Source organism: Bos mutus, chromosome 8 (assembly GCF_027580195.1).
Source record: "Bos mutus isolate GX-2022 chromosome 8, NWIPB_WYAK_1.1, whole genome shotgun sequence".
NCBI lineage: Eukaryota > Metazoa > Chordata > Mammalia > Artiodactyla > Bovidae > Bos > Bos mutus.
In genome coordinates, this window is record NC_091624.1 from 77,769,804 (window position 1) to 77,789,192 (window position 19,389).

The window sequence follows — 19,389 nt, forward strand, 5'->3', positions numbered from 1 at the left end:
TGTGTGTGCCTATGTTTTCCTCTTTGTATCCTCAGCCTTTAGGCAAATTGCCTGACAAACAGCGAGTGCTTAATAAATTCTTACTGAATGAGTGACCTTCGGTTAGCCATTCGTAGTTATCTAATTTATTCTGATTTGCAAGTCATTAGAAGAAATGTTCTTAATGAGGTATCTGGAAGGACCCACAGATCCAGAAATAGTACTCAGCTCTAGAGCATTAGCAAAAAGAGAATATGAGAGTGGGGAATGGATGAAATAAAATCTTTCTAGATGTTTTCCATTTCCCTTTCAGTTTCTTAGAAACAGAGCTCCTGGGACACCAAAAAGTAATCTGGCACTTGAGTAAAGGAACAGTACAACAAAGCATCACTTTTACTAAATCTGTTTGTCTCATATTCAAGCCCTGCAGGTTTGCAAAATATGCGTCCAGCAGATGGAGTTTTGCATAGATAATAAAGATGTTCACATCTCCAGAGTCTTGTAATTACCTTTAGAATTAAGAGAAGGAGAAGCAGGAAAAAAAAAAAAAAGAGAGAGAGTTGTAAATTCTTTCTGTTTACCCTTCTTTTCAGTTTCATTATCACAATCTGTATCCCATTTCTATTTCCATTACTTTCAGAAGAGTACAACAGAGCAATAGGCAATGAGAGAACTCTGTATTGGAGAGACAACTTAATTGTTCTGCTAAGAAAGAAAGTCAGTTCACACAGAATAGGGTCAACCTTTTCCATTTGATCTTACAGCTCAAATGTCAGCTATGCCATACATTTTATGTTATTTGAAAGAGCATGAGTGGAAACAAAGATTTTAAACATTTCATTCTGCCATACTGTCATTTTATCCATTAAAAAAAAAAAAGAAAAAAGAACATCCTCAGTTGTGGACTTCCCTGGCAGTCCAGTGGTTAAGATTCCACACTTCCAATGCAGGGGACAAGGGTTAGATCCCTGGTCAGGGAATTAATGTCCCACATGGTGCATGAGACAGTCAAAGGGAAAAAAAAAATCCTCAATGGCATTTAACCAACTTAGAACAATCCTCAGGAATATGTTAAGATCTCCACAGATTACTCTAGTGTCCGTGAAGCTGGTTGACTGTTTCTAGTCAAATTCATTGAAGGTGTGGTATATTAAATTGCTGAAAGTGTTTCAGAATTCTAGCTGGCAAAGCACACTGAAAATGAATACTGTGGCTACTGTTGGTGCCTTCATTTGCATATCAATGATGAGAATTCTGTTGGTTTCATAGAAATGATAGTGATTGGAGTCTTGGAATGAAAGTGAGTGGTTTGGATATACCCAGGGATCAACAGAATTCTCTCTGCTTGCATCCCAACAATTCAAATGATTCTCCCAGTAGGATAAGACAGGTCCTTCACTGGTTTCTGTATTCTGAGCCAGTACTATGGGTGCCTGAATAGGGCTAAAGAGGTGATGCTTTGAATTCTCAGCCAATGATTTTTTTCAGAGAAAATAATTTCCTGCCAAAAATCACAAAACCCAACAGCTTGAAATCTCTGCCTCTTTTCCTTTTTGGTTTCATTTCTTTTTTTAAATATCAATTAAATAAAATATGAACATTTTTGTTCAAGAAAGCCAAGTTATGAGCAATAATTTACCAAGAAATGGACAGATTTTTTTCTTATTATATTTTACTTGCCAAAAAGAGTTTTGCTACCCATAAAAATCTACAGTTCCGTATATAGACATTATTAGTTCTGTCATAAATGTGAAAGACCATTGGGAAATCTTATGATAACTTTTCAGGTGATGTCATATTCAGTCTGGGAATCTGTGTGGTAAAAAAAGCTAATGCATGTGCTATTTTTAAACAGTTGAAAGTTAAAGAAGGAAACAATTTGAATCAACATCTCATTGGTAATATTGGCTATATTATGGGTGATAAAATGTGTGGCACTAGAAAAAGATTTCAGGAACAAATCAAATGTTTTACCTTTAACTGAAAGATGCATTCTTCTAATTTTCCTTTATTCATGAATAAACATCTAGAATACAAGCACCATGAAGGCAGGATTTAATAGTTCCCATTTAAAAAAATTATTTTTGTTGGAGTAAAATTACTATGTTGTGTTATTTTCTACTGTACAGCAAAATGAATCAGCCATACACATACACATATCCCCTCCCTTTTGAATTTTCTTCCCATTCAAGTCACCATAGTACATTAAGTAGAGTTCCCTGTGCTATACAGTAGGTTCTCATTAGTTATCTATTTTATGCAGACTATCAATAGTGTATATATGTCAATCCCAATCTCCCAATTCGTTCCACCTCCCCATTTCCATATATTTGTTCTCTACATCGGTGCTTCTATTTCTACTTTGCAAATAAGATCTATACCATTTTTCTAAATTTCAATTTAACATTCCCTTCACTATGGTATAAGTAGTGCCTAGAATAGTAGCCAGCATATAGAGGGAACTTAATATAGTTGCTGAATATAGGAATAGATTAACTACTAAGAGTCTACCCGGGAAGAGATTCCATTCTTGAATGCAAAGCATTACAGGGCACCAAGAAGGTGGTTGCTGTATCAGTTCAGTTCAGTCCAGTCACTCAGACTGGAGTCCAACTCTTTGCAACCCAATGAATCACAGCATGCCAGGCCTCCCTGTCCATCATGAACTCCCGGAGTTCGCTCAGACTCACGTCCATCGAGTCAGTGATGCCATCCAGCCATCTCATCCTCTGTCGTCCCCTTCTCCTCCTGCCCCCAATCCCTCCCAGCATCAGAGTCTTTTCCAATGAGTCAACTCTTTGCATGAGGTGGTCAAAGTACTGGAGTTTCAGCTTTAGCATCATTCCTTCCAATCAACACGCAGGACTGATCTCCTTTAGGATGGACTGGTTGGATCTCCTTGCAGTCCAAGGGACTCTCTAGAGTCTTCTCCAACACCACAGTTCAAAAGCATCAATTCTTTGGCACTCAGCTTTCTTCACAGTCCAACTCTCACATCCATACATGACCACTAGGAAAACCATAGCCTTGACTAAACGGACCTTTTTTGGCAAAGTAATGTCTCTGCTTTTCAATATGCTATCTAGGTTGGTCATAACTTTCCTTCCAAGGAATAAGTGTCTTTTAATTTCATGGCTGCAGTCACCATCTGCAGTGATTGCTGTATATCCTTTAGCTTTAACCATTCTCCCAGCTCCAGATATACTTTGTCAACTATAACAGGCCTGCCAGTTCCTCTAACAAAGTTACAACAGCATGCCCACAAACAAGTTCAGCATCTCTCCTACCCTGAACATTCTATCACTTAATATAAATACTCTCCTATCATTATTTGTTGATGCTCTGAACATTTGCTTTAACTTTTGCAGGCTTACCTCAGTGACTCACAGGTATGCTTCCTCCAGGCCCCTTCCTTCTTTCACTCAGAATTTAACTACTTCTTCCTTAGACCAGGATCAAACATAATTTCTTTTTTTTTTTTTTTTTTTCATAATTTCTAAGAATCTTACCTGCCTCAAAATTTCTTCTCTTCTAATCCATTCTACATAAGAAGAATGGACTTAGCATGTGTATGTATATGTATGTATGCGGGTATTTATATATTTAATTATCTTACATGTTTTCCCTCACAAAACTCTCCAGAGTCTATACATTTCTACTGTAGTCCTTAGCATGCTATCTAAGACCTCGAAACAAGTGTTAATGTATATATCCAGTTATTTTAAAGCATATATTTCTATTCTAATAAGCCTCATTCGTTGATGCTCCCCAAACACTAGATGCTAGGCTTTCTTCTCTCTCTTCCCCTGCTTATGTCCTTTCCTCTTCCTGAAAATCCTTCTCCACTCTGTTATACAGCTAAAAAAATAATTCAGTCTTTAGGTTTAATGACCTTAGTTCAAAGGGCTCCTTCACAATAAAGCCTCTCAGAAGATCCTGATTAGATGTTTCTTATGCCTTTGAATTGGCATAATTCATATACTTCCCTTATGAAGTGTATCATATCCTGTTCCACATTATAACTTTTGCTTATATATTTCATATATGTTACTGTACTCTAAGTTCTTGAAGACACTGATGATGCCATACCACTGAACTTTCCAGACTCTTGCATACAGACCTCCTTACAGAAGGGACTTAATTATTGAATCATTAACTTAATCTAAACATTTAACTTCCATAGAATGAAGCCCAATGCTTATATCAGACACTATAATATTTAATTAAAATACAATCCATTTTTACATTGCTGTTTTGTACTTAAAGGTTAGCTATTAATATCATTGAATAAAGAAAGTGTTTTGCCACTTAAAATTTTTAGATTATTTAAGGTAAGCTTGATGGAAAGTGAATGAATACTTCTCCATACCAAGAAGAGAGAAGTACCAGTTAATATCACAGGATTTTGTTGATGCAATCAATATCAGTGCAGCAAAAATAACAAGATAACAACATAATGTCTTCATTGGAGTGAAAGTGTTCTAGAGCCTCAAGACTCAATTGACTGGAGAATTAGGAAATATCCACTGTGGTATTAGTATTCATTATATACTGTGTCAAGACAATGTTAATATTTAGCATAGACTAGTGGAGAAGACTCTTGAGAGTCCCTTGGACCGCAAGGAGATCCAACCAGTCCATTCTGAAGGAGATCAGCCCTGGGATTTCTTTGGAAGGAATGATGCTAAAGCTGAAACTCCAGTACTTTGACCACCTCATGCGAAGAGTTGACTCATTGGAAAAGACTCTGATGCTGGGAGGGATTGGGGGCAGGAGGAGAAGGGGATGACAGAGGATGAGATGGCTGGATGGCATCACTGACTCAATGGACGTGAGTCTGTGTGAACTCCGTGAGTTGGTGATGGACAGGGAGGTCTGGTGTGCTGCGATTCATGGGGTCACAAAGAGTCAGACACAACTGAGCAACTGAACTGAACTGAACTGAGTGGTTCTCAAATTTTAACATGCATCATAATCATGTGTCTTGGAAAACTGTTAACACCCAGATTACTAGGCTGAACCTACAGGGTTTCTGATTCAGTAAGTCTATAATGGGGTCTCAAAATATGAATTTTTTGCAAATCCCTAGTTGTTGATGCTATAGAGACTTGGAGAAGCACTGATTTAAACTAAGCAAAAAGTATAGTACACACTTTTAGAATTCTTGGCACATGAGTGTTCATTAAGGTTGATAAGTTAGACTGGACCTGTCAGGTAAAACCAGTATCAAAAGAGAAAATATAATTGAGGTGCCCCACCCAGCACTCCTTTACTCTCAGGTTCCTTCAGCTTCCATTTGTACCAAATACTTGAAATCTAGAGGTTAGTGCAGGACAAAAAAGCAAAATCACTGTAGTATAATGGTCTTTCCTATCTTGCTAACAATTATATTACAGTGCAGCTCTGAGACATAGAGGGACCTCAATATTCATAAATATAAGAATGGATAAAAGCAAAAGCAAATATAATGCTGAATTATTTTATTTGAATTATTTGATAACAATAATCATACTAGTTAACAGAAATTGAGTGAAAGTATAAACCAAGAGACTGCATGTAAAACTGAAGCTTTTCCCATGGTAGGAGTCTTCACTGAATCTCTGCAGTAGGAGGTATCTTGCTAGTAAAGTACCATGGTAACTTCTAAATATTAACATCTGACTCTGCATGTCTTTGTTAGAGACAGTACATATTTCTATTAAGAAAATGTATTAACTTAAAATACAAAAAGATCCCCCTCAATATTAGAATAATTATCTTATACAGTCCATGGAATTCTCAAGGTCAGATACTGAAGTGAGTAGCCTTTCCCTTCTCCAGGGGGTCCTCCAAACCCAGGTCTCCCACATTGCAGGTGGACTGTTTACCAGCTGAGCAACAAGGGAAGCCCCTACATATATTAGAAACATTTAAATTAATAGCTAAATTATTTAAATATATTTTATGGTAAGATTATAAATAGAAAAAGTCACTGATATCAATAAACTATTTAATTTACTATATTTTATATTAAGATTATCAGTGACTTTAATTTTTCTATTTATAGTATTTTTTTCTGTCATTTATTCTCTATTTAACAATGAACATGTATTACTTTGGGCTTCCCTGTTAGACCAGTGTTTAAGAATACACCTGTAATGCAGGAGAAGCAGGTTCGATTCCTGCATCAGGAAAATCCCCTGGAAAAGGAAATGGCAACCTACGTAAGTATTCTTGCCTGGGAAATTCCATGCAAGGAACAGTCTGGTGGGCTACAGTCCTTAAGGTTGCAAGAGTCAGACATGATTTAGTGACTGAGCATGCACACATTTATTACTTCAATGGTAAAAAGTTTATTTGTACTAATTTATCTAATTGTAGATAATTAATGAAACATTATATTTCAATGGATTGCTTTTTTCTTTTAAAAAGCCTTTAAATTCCCATGATCTTCAGTTTTAATAATGCAGTGTAAAAGGCAACATAAATTCCAGGGTGAACTAATTCAGGTGAGTCAAAATGTACTAGAACTACTCATACATAAACCTCACTGTGCTTCATCTCCTAACAAAGATCCCCATGTTGTACCGCAGAAAGATACAGCACATTAATGAGTACAGCTTGTTGCTCATGTCAAAACACGTGGAACTAGGATGGTTATGGAAACCCATTTTTGACCATTAACCAGTACATGTGGATAAATCTAAAATTAGAAGGCACTTGGTGATATCACTTAAGCCTATTTATGGACTCCTGCAGGAAAACAAATGCAGGCACAATACAGAACTGCCAAATGAGGCGAACACCAGCTGGTCTGAGAGCCAACACTCATGAGCTCTTAGTTTCATAACATGTCTTGCATGCGAGAAAAATCAATTGTCATTAAACTCTCTTTATCCGCAGGTGACTTCACTATGTAGATTATATAGAAATAAATGCTTTCCAACAATATATGCATATTTAAGTAATTAATGAGTAACTGCTTTTGAAAATTTAATATGAAAATGACCCACAACAAGACCACTTAAAAGATTAGTAGCTTAAAACTCATGTTAGTGGACCAACATATATCTTTGGTATCATTCAAACACGTTTATTATTCTAGTGCATTACAGACTCTGAGCGTCTACATTTGTTTTCAAGCATAGTGGCTTCAGAAAATAGTCTATCTGTAACTGGAAAAGGGATATTGTGATTGAACATGAGTTACCACTAAATAATCATGAAAATTTTCTTACTACCAATAGTGCATTGAAAGTCATTTTTAAAATACAGCATTTTCAAAACTTCAAGCCTTCTTTCTGCAACCTATTTCATGTCCTCACTCTTGTTTGTCTGCGAGACAGATATGTCTGCATTCTACAAAGAATTCCAGGAAGCTAAGTCATTGCCAAGGCCATCTGAGATATTGAATTGGCTCAAATTAGACACAGATTTAATGTAACAAATCAGTCTGACTTTATTCTAGTGCTTGGTCTATCTTTTTGACATGCTAAGTCATTAAGGCCAGGGAAGGGGTCTGTATCTTCACAGCTAGATTTAAGATATATGACTTCTGACAGGAACGCTTGGAAAATAATCATTCACTTCTCTCCATCAGTTCCATGTTATCCCAGGGGTTTGTTCAACAGATGGACATAATTTGCATATTTGACTACCACAGTTTTCTTAATTGCATTTTCCCAGTACACTCTATTATATTTGCAGTTTATTAGGTTTCCCTTTGAAATTCACTTTGAAAATCATACACAATGTATATTAAGTTATCATATTTCCTACATAGTAGACCTCCTTGCAAAATCTAGCACTTGGATGCTTTAGGCATTTAGGATTGCATAGAAAATCTATCATCACACTTTAAGCTAACTGTAACATCTTTCAAAAGTATTTAATGTGTCTACTTTGTTATAAGCCTTCATATTTTAGTTATTAATACTTATACATGTATTGATATGACCATATATTACATAAGTTAGTCACTGCATCAGTCAGTACAGTTGCTCAGTCATATCCAACTCTTTGTGATCCCATGGACTGCAGCACAGCAGGCTTCCCTGTTATTCACCAACTCCTAGAGCTTGCTCAAACTCATGTTTATTGAGTTGGTGATGTGATCCAACCATCTCATCCTTTTTCATCACTTCTTCTCCTGCCTTCAATCTTTCCCTGCATCAGGTTCATTTCCAATGAGTATGTTTTTCACATAAAGTGGCCAAAGTATTGGAGTTTCAGCTTCAACATGAATCCTTCCAATGAACATTCAGGACTGATTTCCTTTAGGATTGGCTGGTTTGATCTCCCTACAATTCAGGAGACTCTCAAGAGTCTTCTACAAACCAAAGTTCAAAAGCATCAATTCCTCAGCAATCAGCTTTCTTTATAGACCAACTCTCATATATGACTACTGGAAAAACCATAGCTTTGATTAGATGGATCTTCATCGGCAAAAAAACATCTCTGCTTTTTAATAGGCTGTCTAGGTTGGTCATAGCTATTCTTCCAAGGAGCAAACACCTTTTAATTTCATGGCTGAAGTCACCATCTGCAGTGATTTTGGAGCACACCAAAATAAACTCTCTCACTGTTTCCATTGTTTCTCCAGCTATTTGCATGAAGTGATGGGACTGGATGCCATGATCTTAGTTTTCTGAATGTTGAGCTTTAAGCCAACTTTTTTTTTTTATTCTTTTTTTTTCCAACTACAATTTTATTTTATTTTTAAACTTTAAAAAATTGTATTAGTTTTGCCAAATATCAAAATGAATCCGCCACAGGTATACATGTGTTCCCCAGCCAACTTTTTCACTCTCCACTTTCACTTTCACCAAGAGGCTCTTTAGTTCTTCTTCACTTTTGCCATAAGGGTGGTGTCATCTGCATATCTGAGGTTGTTGATATTTCTTCCAGCAATCTAGATTCCAGTTGTGCTTCATTCAGCCTGGCATTGTGCATGACATACTCTGCATATAAGTTAAATAAGCAGGGTGACAATATACAGCCTTGACCTACTCCTTTCCTGATTTGGAACCAGTCTGTTGTTCCATGCCCAGTTCTAACTGTTGCTTCCTGACCTGCATACAGATTTCTCAGGAGGCAGATCAGGTGGTCTGGTATTCCCATCTCTTTCAGAATTTTCCACAGTTTCTTGTGATACACACAGTCAAAGGCTTTGGCATAGTCAATGAAGCAGAAGTAGATGTTTTTCTGGAACTCTCTTGCTTTATTGATGACCCAACGGATGTTGGCAATTTGATCTCTGGTTCCTCTGCCCTTTCTAAATCAAGCTTGAACACCTGGAAGTTCACAGTTTACGTACTGCTGAAGCCTGGCTTGAAGAATTTTTTAAAATTAATTAATTTTTAGTGAAGGATAATTGCTTTACAGAATTTTGCTGTTTTCTGTCAAATCTCAGCATGAATCAGTCACAGGTAGGTTTACAGAATTTTGAACATTACTTTGCTAGCGTGTGAGATGAGTGCAATTGTGCGATAGTTAGAATATTCTTTGGCATTGCTCTTCTTTGGGATTGGAATGAAAACAGACATTTTCCAGTCCTGTGGCCATTGTTGAGTTTTCAGAATTTGCTGGCCTTTGTTAGTAAAGTAATGTCCCTGCATTTTAGTATGCTGTCTTAAAACTCAACATTCAGAAAACTAAGATCATGGCATCCAGTCCCATCACTTCATGGCAAATAGATGGGAGAACAGTGGAAACAGTGGCTGACTTTATTTTTCTGGGCTCCAAAATCACTGCAGATGGTCACTGCAGCCATGAAATTGAAAGACGCTTACTCCTTGGAAGGAAAGTTATGACCAACCTAGACGGCATATTAAAAAGCAGAGACATTACTATGTCAACAAAGGTCCGTCTAGTTAAGGCTATGGTTTTTCCATTAATTATGTATGGATGTGAGAGTTGGACTATAAAGAAAGCTGAGTGCTGAAGAATTGATGCTTTTGAACTGTGGTATTGGAGAAGACTCTTGAGAGTCCCTTGGACTCCAAGGAGATCCAACCAGTCCATCCTAAAGGAGATCAATCCTGGATGTACATTGGAAGGACTGATGTTGAAGCTGAAACTCCAATACTTTGACCACCTGATATGAAGAGATGACTCTTCAGGGTCTTTGAAAAGACCCTGATGCTGGGAAAGATTGAGGGCAGGAGAAGAAGGGGACAACAGAGGATGAGATGGTTGGATGGCATCACCAACTCAATGGGTACGGGTTTAGGTAGACTCTGGCAGTTGGTGATGGACAGGGAGCCCTGGCATGCTAAGGTTCATGGGGTCGCAAAGAGTCAGACATGACTGAGTGACTAACCTGAACTGAACTAGGTTGGTCATAGCTTTTCTTCCAAAAAGCAAGCATTTTTTAATTTCATGGATGCAATCACCATCTGCAGCAATTTTGGAGCCCCCGAAAATATAGTCTCTCACTCTTTCCATTGTTCACTTCCAGAAAGTGAAAGATAATTATAAAATACACATTAAAAAAGAAAACCAATCAATTCTTGTAGGATTAAGAATAACTGTTATAGCAGAATAGTAATAACAGGGTGGACAGCTTATTATGCATTTTGATGGCTGACAGTTTAGTGTTGTAAGTCCATAGGAAACAGGATGACTTTTGAATCAGATAAATTGAAAGTAACAGTTAAAATGGTATGGAAACAAGAACTCCAGGATAGAAATGTGAGGGTAAATATGTAAAAGTTGGGACAAAGAGCACATAATAAAAGATTACTTATGGTGTTAAATCAGTAAGAAATAGCTACTTTATAATATAAGAAAAGTAAACTACAGATGTATTTCACTCATGAGCATAGATATAAAATTAACAAGATGATTTCAGCAATGCTACAAGAATATAAAATATGAAAAAAGTTAATGAAACATGATCTATTGGGTTATGGTAGGAATCTAGCATAGGTTTGGCACACAAAAATCTGCTAGTATAATTCATCATGTTAACAGAAGAAAATAAAATCAAACAAACAAACTTATGTTTCAAGAGGTGAAAGTTTATGATTATGAAACAATTGATGTTTGTTTCTGTTTATGAACAAGAGATGAAAGTTTATGAAATTTATGATTGTCTCAAGAGATGCATTAAAAGTCCAACAAAAATTCAAAATCCACTCATGAGAAAAACTCTTAGAAAATCCTAAACAGAAAGAAATTCAATCTCAAGAAGAAACCTGTGAAAACTTCACTTAACAGCATAGCTACTTAACAAAGAAAGACTGGATGCTTACATTCTGAGGTAAAAAAAAAAGGAAGGATGTCTGTTTTCACCACTTCTACTAAACATTGTGCTGGTGTCACAGTCAAATAGGCAATTGAATGAAACTGAAAAAAATTCTATATAATTAAAGAAATTATGAAAATCGAAATGCCAAGTGATATGTTAAATAAAATATATGCACATTGTCATCTAGCTATGCAATGGACTATTATGAAAAAATAAAAAGTAACAGACTCTTTCACATACAATAAAATAGGAATGTCTCAAAATGATGAGGAAAAGTACAAAATGTAGTGCATACTATAAATTATGATTCACATAAGTTCTAGAAAATACAACTTGATAGTGAGAGAAGGCAGATCAATGTTTGTCTAGTAAGTATGATTTGGGAGGAATTGCCAACAACCGCTGGATCATCGAAAAAGCAAGAGAGTTCCAGAAAAACATCTATTTCTGCTTTATTGACTATGCCAAAGCCTTTGACTGTGTGGATCACAACAAACTGTGGAAAGCTCTTCAAAAGATGGGAATACCAGACCACCTGATCTGCCTCTTGATAAACCTGTATGCAGGTCAAAAAGCAACAGTTAGAACTGGACATGGAACAAGACTGGTTCCAAATAGGAAAAGGAGTATGTCAAGGCTGTATATTGTCACCCTGCTTATTTAACTTATATGCAGAGTACATCATGAGAAACACTGGGCTGGAAGAAGCACAAGCTGGAATCAAGACTGCCGGGAGAAATATCAATAACCTCAGATACGCAGATGACACCACCCTTATAGCAGAAAGTGAAGAGGATCTAAAGAGTCTCTTGATGAAAGTGAAAGAGGAGAGTAAAAAAGTTGGCTTAAAGCTCAACATTCAGAAAACTAAGGTCATGGCATCTGGTCCTATCACTTCATGGGAAATAGATGGGGAAACAGTGGAAACAGTGTCAAATTTAATTTTGGGGGGCTCCAAAATCACTGCAGATGGTGACTGCAGCCATGAAATTAAAAGACGCTTACTCCTTGGAAGGAAAGTTATGACCAACCTAGATGGCATATTAAAAAGCAGAGGCATCACTTTACCAACAAAGGTCTATCTAGTCAAGGCTACGGTTTTTCCAGTGGTCATGTATGGATGTGAGAGTTGGATTCTGAAGAAAGCTGAGCACTGAAGAATTGATGCTTTTGAACTGTGGTATTGGAGAAGACTCTTGCGAGTCCCTTGGACTGCAAGGAGATCCAACCAGTCCACCCTAAAGGAGACCAGTCCTGGGTGTTCATTGGAAGGACTGATGCTGAGGCTGAAACTCCAATACTTTGGCCACCTCATTCAAAGAGTTGACTCATTGGGAAAAAAAAAAACCCTGATGCTGGGAAGGACTGGGGGCAGGAGGAGAGGGGATGACAGAGGATGAGATGGCTGGATGGCATCACCGATTCAATGCACATAAGTTTGGGTGAACTCTGGGAGTTGGTGATGGACAGGGAGGCCTGGCGTGCTGCGATTCGTGGATTCGCAAAGAGTCAGACACAACTGAGCAACTGAACTGAACTTAACTGAACTGAAGATTATAAATGAGCATAAGGGAATGGGAGAGGGGTGATGAGTATATTCATTATCTTAATGTGTTCATGGTTCACAGTGAATACCTATGTTAAAAATTATCCAAACTGTGTACTTTATTTTTTTTAATTTTATTTTATTTTTAAACTTTACATAATTGTATTAGTTTTGCCAAATATCAAAATGAATCCGCCACAGGTATACATGTGTTCCCCAAACTGTGTACTTTAAATAGAGGCATTTTATTGTGTGTCAAGTGTACTACAACAAAGCCACAAAATTGATTATCTAAGAAGGAAAATTGGCAAGTGGTCAGCTATTTATTATAACTAATGGTGAATTAAACCATGGTTGTATGTCTCATTTGCAAACCGACTCATCTTGTTGAAAGTGCATTTAGATACTAAGACTGTTTCCATATCTGCACTGAAGTAAAAGACTAAAGAAACTAATGAGAGAAAAAAATAAGGCTCTGGACTTGAGACTATGATCTGTGAAGGCAAAAATCTTAAAACATGAATCAGTATAAAAATAATATGATTGATTTATAATAAATATTGTTCTGCCATTAGCTTTCAAAATCTTTAAAAGATCCTCTAATACCTTGTGTGGTGGAACTTACAAAAGGAACAGGCTTATTTTTAATTCTATAATATTTCATGCCAGGATGTGCACAATAAAGGACAGAAATGGCAAGGACTTCACAGAAGCAGAAGAGATTAAAAAGAAGTGGCAAGAATATAAGAAAGAACTACACACAAAAAAATGTCTTAATGGCCCAGATAACCACAATGGTGTGGCCACTCACCTAGAGCCAGACATCTTGGAGTATGAAGTCAAATAGGCCTTAGGAAGCATTACTACACACAAAACTTTTGGAGGTGATAGAATTTCAGCTGAGCTATTTAAAATACAAAAGATGATGCGGTTAAAGTGCTGCACTCAGTATGTCAGTAAATTTTGAAAACTCAACAATGGCTACAGGACTGGAAAAGATCAGCTTTCATTTCTATCTCAAAGGCAATGCCAAAGCATGTTCAAACCACCATACAATTATGCTGATTTCACATGCTAACAACATAATGTTCAAAATTCTTCAAGCTAGGCTAAAACAGTATGTGAACTGAGAACTTCCAGAGATACAAGCTAGATTTAGAAAAGGCAGAGGAACCAGAGATTAAATTGTCAATATTGGATCATAGAAAAAGCAAGGGAATTCCTGAAAGACACACTTCTGTTCATTGACTACACTAAATCTTTTGACTGTGTGGATCACAACAAACTGTAGAAAAGGTTTAGAGAGGGGAATGCCAGATCACCTTTACCTGCCTCCTGAGAAACCTGTATTCAGGTCAAGAAGCAACAGTTAGAACCAGAATAGAACAATGGATGGTTTAAAATTGGGAAAGGAGTACATCAAGGCTGTATTTTGTCACCCTGCTTATTTAACTACTATGCAGAGTACATCATGCAAAATGCCAGGCCGGATGAATTACAAGCTGGAATCAAGACTGCTGGGAGAAATATCAACAATCTCAGACATGCAGATGATGTCACTCTAACCGCAGAAAGTGAAGAGAACTAAAAAGCCTCTTGCTGAGGGTGGACAGAGAAGACTGAAAAAAGCTGGCTTAAAACTTACCATTCAAAAAACTAAGATCACGGCATCTAGTCCCATTCACTTCATGGCAAATAGAAGGGGGAAAAGTGACAGATTTTATTTTCTTGAAATCCAAAATCACTGCAGATAGAGACTGCAATTATGAAACTAAAAGATGTTGGCTCCTTACAAAAAGTTATGACAAACATGAATAGTATATTATAAAGCAGAGATATCACTTTGCCAACAAAGGTATGTATAGTCAAAGCTATCATTTTTTCCAATAGTCATGTACAGAAGTATAAGTTGGACCAAAAAGAGGGCTGAAAACCAAAGCACTGCTGTTTTTGATTTGTGATGCTAGAGAAGTCTCTTGAGAGTTCCTTGGAGAGCAAGGAGATCAAATCAGTCAATCCTAAAGGAAATCAACACTGAATTTTCGCTGGAAAGATTGATGCTGAAGCTTCAGTACTTTAGCCACATGATGCAAAGAACTGATTCATTGAAAAAGACCCTGATGTTGGGAAAGATTGAGGGCAGGAGGAGAAGGGGGTGACAGAGGATGAGATGGTTGGATGGCATTACTGGCTCAATGGACATGAAAGTGAAAGTGTTAGTCACTCAGTCATGTCCAACTCTTTGCGACTCAAGGACTAGCCCTCCTCTGTCCATGGGATTCTCCAGGCAAACATACTGGACTGGGGTCATGCTTCCTTTCTTTAGGGGATCTTCCCAACTCAGGTATCAAACCCAGGTCTCCCACATTATAGGCAGTTTTTTTTTTTTTTTTTTTACCATCTGAGCCACCAGGGATGCCCAGTAATAGACATGAGTTTGAGCAAATTCCTGGAGATAGTGAAGGACACAGAAGACTAGCCTGCTGCAGCCCATGGGGTTCCTGAAGACTTAGATATGACGTAGCAACTGAATGAACATCAACAACCTCTTTTCATTGTTTGGTTTCTTTTCATTCCAAGAAAAAATTTCACCTTGGCCAAAGTGTTAGTTTCAAATGTTGAAGCCATTTAACTATACTAGGCCTAATGAGAGATTATAATTGAGCAGTGCCAAGACTCATTGGAGATACATTTCTGTATAATCAATCAATTCTCACAATAATATTGTGATTTACATGGATGAAATATGGGGGAGAACCATTTATTCAACATTTATTCATGCCACAGAAATATACTCATCCCAACTATGTGCTAGATGTTGGGATACAGTGATGAGTGCAGCTTTTTACTTGAGTGTTAGTGACAGGAATTAAATCCAAATTTATCTTTGTATTTCTGATTATAACATGCTGCTTCTTTAGGGTTATGTACAAAATCAATCAGCTTGAGGACTTACCTGATTTAAAAGAATAATTCTACAGCTTCATAGAATCAATTGTTATTTTTCAGCTTCATAGAATCAATTGTTATTTTTCTGTCTGGTATTTGAGGAAAGAGTACAATTTACTTGTAATTATTAGGGGGAACTGATGGCTATATATTTTATAAATTTGCTACCTCTCTCTGGATATGATCAACATACTGACATAACATTTCTTTAGCAGAAAACAACCAGAATTTGCAAAATGTCACCATGTCTGTGCGGGAGCTAAAAAATAGAGTCCAAAATGGCAATGTTTCAAAAATATAAAGTTTATAAATTGATATAAATTTTAGACTCTAAACTAGGACTTCCATTTTCACTGCCTGAGATCATTCAGTTTCTACTGGTCCTTTATACTTTATGAACAGTTTTACCTGATACCTTTCAAAAACCCAAGAATCTTCACTCTAGGGGAGAAGTTATCCAAAGAGAGTCTTCTTTAATGTCATGCTTATTTCTCCCTGAAGTTACTGCTTTGAGAAAAATAGTTTCCTTTGATTATGAAAACTGAATGGTCTCCACATTTATATTCTGCCTTGTATAAACAAGTGCCCACACTTGTAATGGCTAGTGATTTTGAGACAAGTTTAATTTTATTTTCAGGTTAAATGTTAATGTTTTAATGTTTATTGCTTTGTTTTTGTAGTGTATCACAAAATTTACTCTTGATGGTGGAGGTTTGATCATAAAATGCATTTTGGTAATCAAATCTCATATTATAAAAGCCCAAAGTCCTTGTGAATATCCTTCCACCTGTATAGTTTTAATAGCTCCACTTAACTGATTTTCAACTAACCCTCTCTACTCTCTTCCCTGTATGATTCACTCTTCACAGTGCTGCCACCACAGTTTTATTTATATATCCATCTATCTATCTATCCATCCATTTTTCTTCATCAGTGCATATATGCAGAGTAGTAGTAATAACTACAAATACCTAACATACAAACCCTTCACAATCTGGTCTCAACCTCTAATTTCTGACTGACAGAGAGTCCTCAATCATCATTTATTAATATTTCTATTGACTTTTTATTTTCATTGTTGTGATCTAGTGGTATCACACTTACAGTTTGAGCCCCCAAGGAAAAGTAACCTCTCTGTGAATCACCGCTTGATCCTCCTTAGAGGGTTCTATTCTTGCATTCTTTAAGTACATTGATCATCCATATCCACCATACCTTCAATGAGCTCTAACATTTGTTTCAAAGCATCCCCATTAAACTGATATCTACCTCAGAGCAGAGATATTGATTAATGCAATTCCGCATCCCTGTGCCCACTGCTGTGCCTTATCCAGATAGTTAATCTTTTTTTTTTTTTTTTTAAGATACAGGATTCTGGATGTATCTTTACAAATACAGTGACATCATGGAAAGAGAAACAGCTGAGCAAGTTTCTGTGGACATTAAGGAGATATGAGTACAGACATCTGAGTTTATGGTCAATACAGATTTTGTTTTTCAGACCAAAGACGGTTATGATTTTGGACAGGAATAAATATCCTTCTTGAATTCTGGATACAAATAAAAAATCATCCCATCAAAAGAAAAAAAGTCCATTTCAAACTAGTTCAAACTGTAGAGCCTCTGTTGAAAATTCACTGGCCATGTGGATAAGGCTAGTGGAATGATTGAAATTCAATGCTTAAAACATTGAATATGTTTGCTGTTTCTTTAATTGAACAATGGTTTTAGAGCGTTTGCCTTTGCCCCTCTTATCAGGGCTCTACTTTTATAAGTGCTCTGATTTCTAGGTGATTCTATATTGACTTGTCTAAGCCCAAGGCATAATCTTTTAGACTCCAGACATGTTCTGTAAGACTACTTGACAGTTTATTGCACAATTTTTTTTTGATTATCAGTATATTGGGAAACTCTTATCCTCCTTTTTCTTATTAATTAATAACAAAAATGAAACAATTTATCAATGAAAACTTCTTAGAAGATTAACACAACGCACCTGACAGCCCAAACAGAAATGTTATGTATAATTATGTATTTTCTAATATATGGTTTGACATTTTCCACTTTATTGAAAAACATACTACCCTAAACATAGTGAAAAATATAATGTGATTCTATCATAATCTAGCTGAGACAAACATAGATTTCTATAAATACTGGGCCAATTTTCTTCTAGGATACATTAGTCATATGTTGTAGAACCCTGTATGTAGCAGAGTATCGTTAAAGATAACAAATATATATCCTTTTATATCCTACAGATGACCTGAGACTATGATGAAAAGTCATATGATACATATTTCATAGAATAAATAAGCAATTAATACTTTTTGAAATAGTTGAACACATCATGCTAACTATGATTTTCTAAGTGAAATTATAATAGCACTTTCAGTAAAAGTATTGCTTACAAAGAACATAACTGCCTGTTCAATTGTCATTGATATCCTAGTATGTATAAGATATGCTAAGCAACCCCACAGAAACTGCACTACATATGTGTGTGTGTGTGTGTGTATGTGTACTAGCCCTTTTCTTGTATTGCACACTTTGATAGAAGAAGGAGTGGCTTGTTTTTAAAAGTATGTAGTTAGTACAAGTTTGCTGGTTTTGCGAATGAATGTGTGAACAGTAAAACAAACAAACCATGGAATAAGAAACAGCCTTCTACCAAGGCATTTAACCTGGCATGTGTGTGTGTGTGTTGACGAGTGAGGAGGAATGGGGGGTGCAGTAGAGAGTTGGAGGAGGCAGTTAAATTGATCAAGTAGATGAGGCAGCATATAAAGGGCATAGAGTTAACTCAAATAAGGCAAAGTTAGGAGTAAATCAGAAAAAAAAATGCTTCAAAAATGAGATATTTTGAAAAATTAAATTTTAAGATACTACAAACCAATTTAGTGATAAAAAATTTTCTATCAAAAAGTAAGAATTGAAATTAAAACAATATGAACCATGGTAGGAAATGGATAGTCCCTATTTTGTATTTCTTTTGGTCTAGTGAGCATCTTTCTCACTGATCCTGCTTTCTAAATCTTCTAACAATCATGTGGCCACAGTAGTAGTTAAAAGAATAACAAGTTTGAAACACAACTATACATATTACTGGGTATATACACTTTGGAAGCTTACTAGTCTTTTTAACTTCCTATTCCTCTTCCCTTCCCCCTCTCCTATCATCATTGTTTAACAAGATTTCTGCTCTGAGTTATTGAGTTACACTCTGCAAGAACTAGAGCTATTTAAAATATATATCTTTAGGTGGTTAATACTGGCAGATGTACTATGAGCACAAAATAAATACTCATTAACTGCACAGATATTCTGTAGAGACATAAAACTGTACTAAGGGGAAAGATTTTTTGCATGCATAAAATATAACTGAAACTTTATTAGAAAGTTAAACATTTTTAATCTTTGATTAAGAGGTATTACATAAATTAAAAGTGGTTTCATTAGTCATTATTGTTAATTAGCCTTATTAATGAGAAACCTATATACCTAGAGGGAAATCAAATCTCAAATTTCCATGCCCAAATGATATTTTCTGAGTTAGACTTCATATAGTTGCACCTTGGACTTAATCATTTCTGATTAAGATCCACGCTTTAAAAACTAAAAGGAATGCCATGCATATTTTCTTCCTAGATAAATTAAAATAATAAGATTCCTATTAAAACCCTCT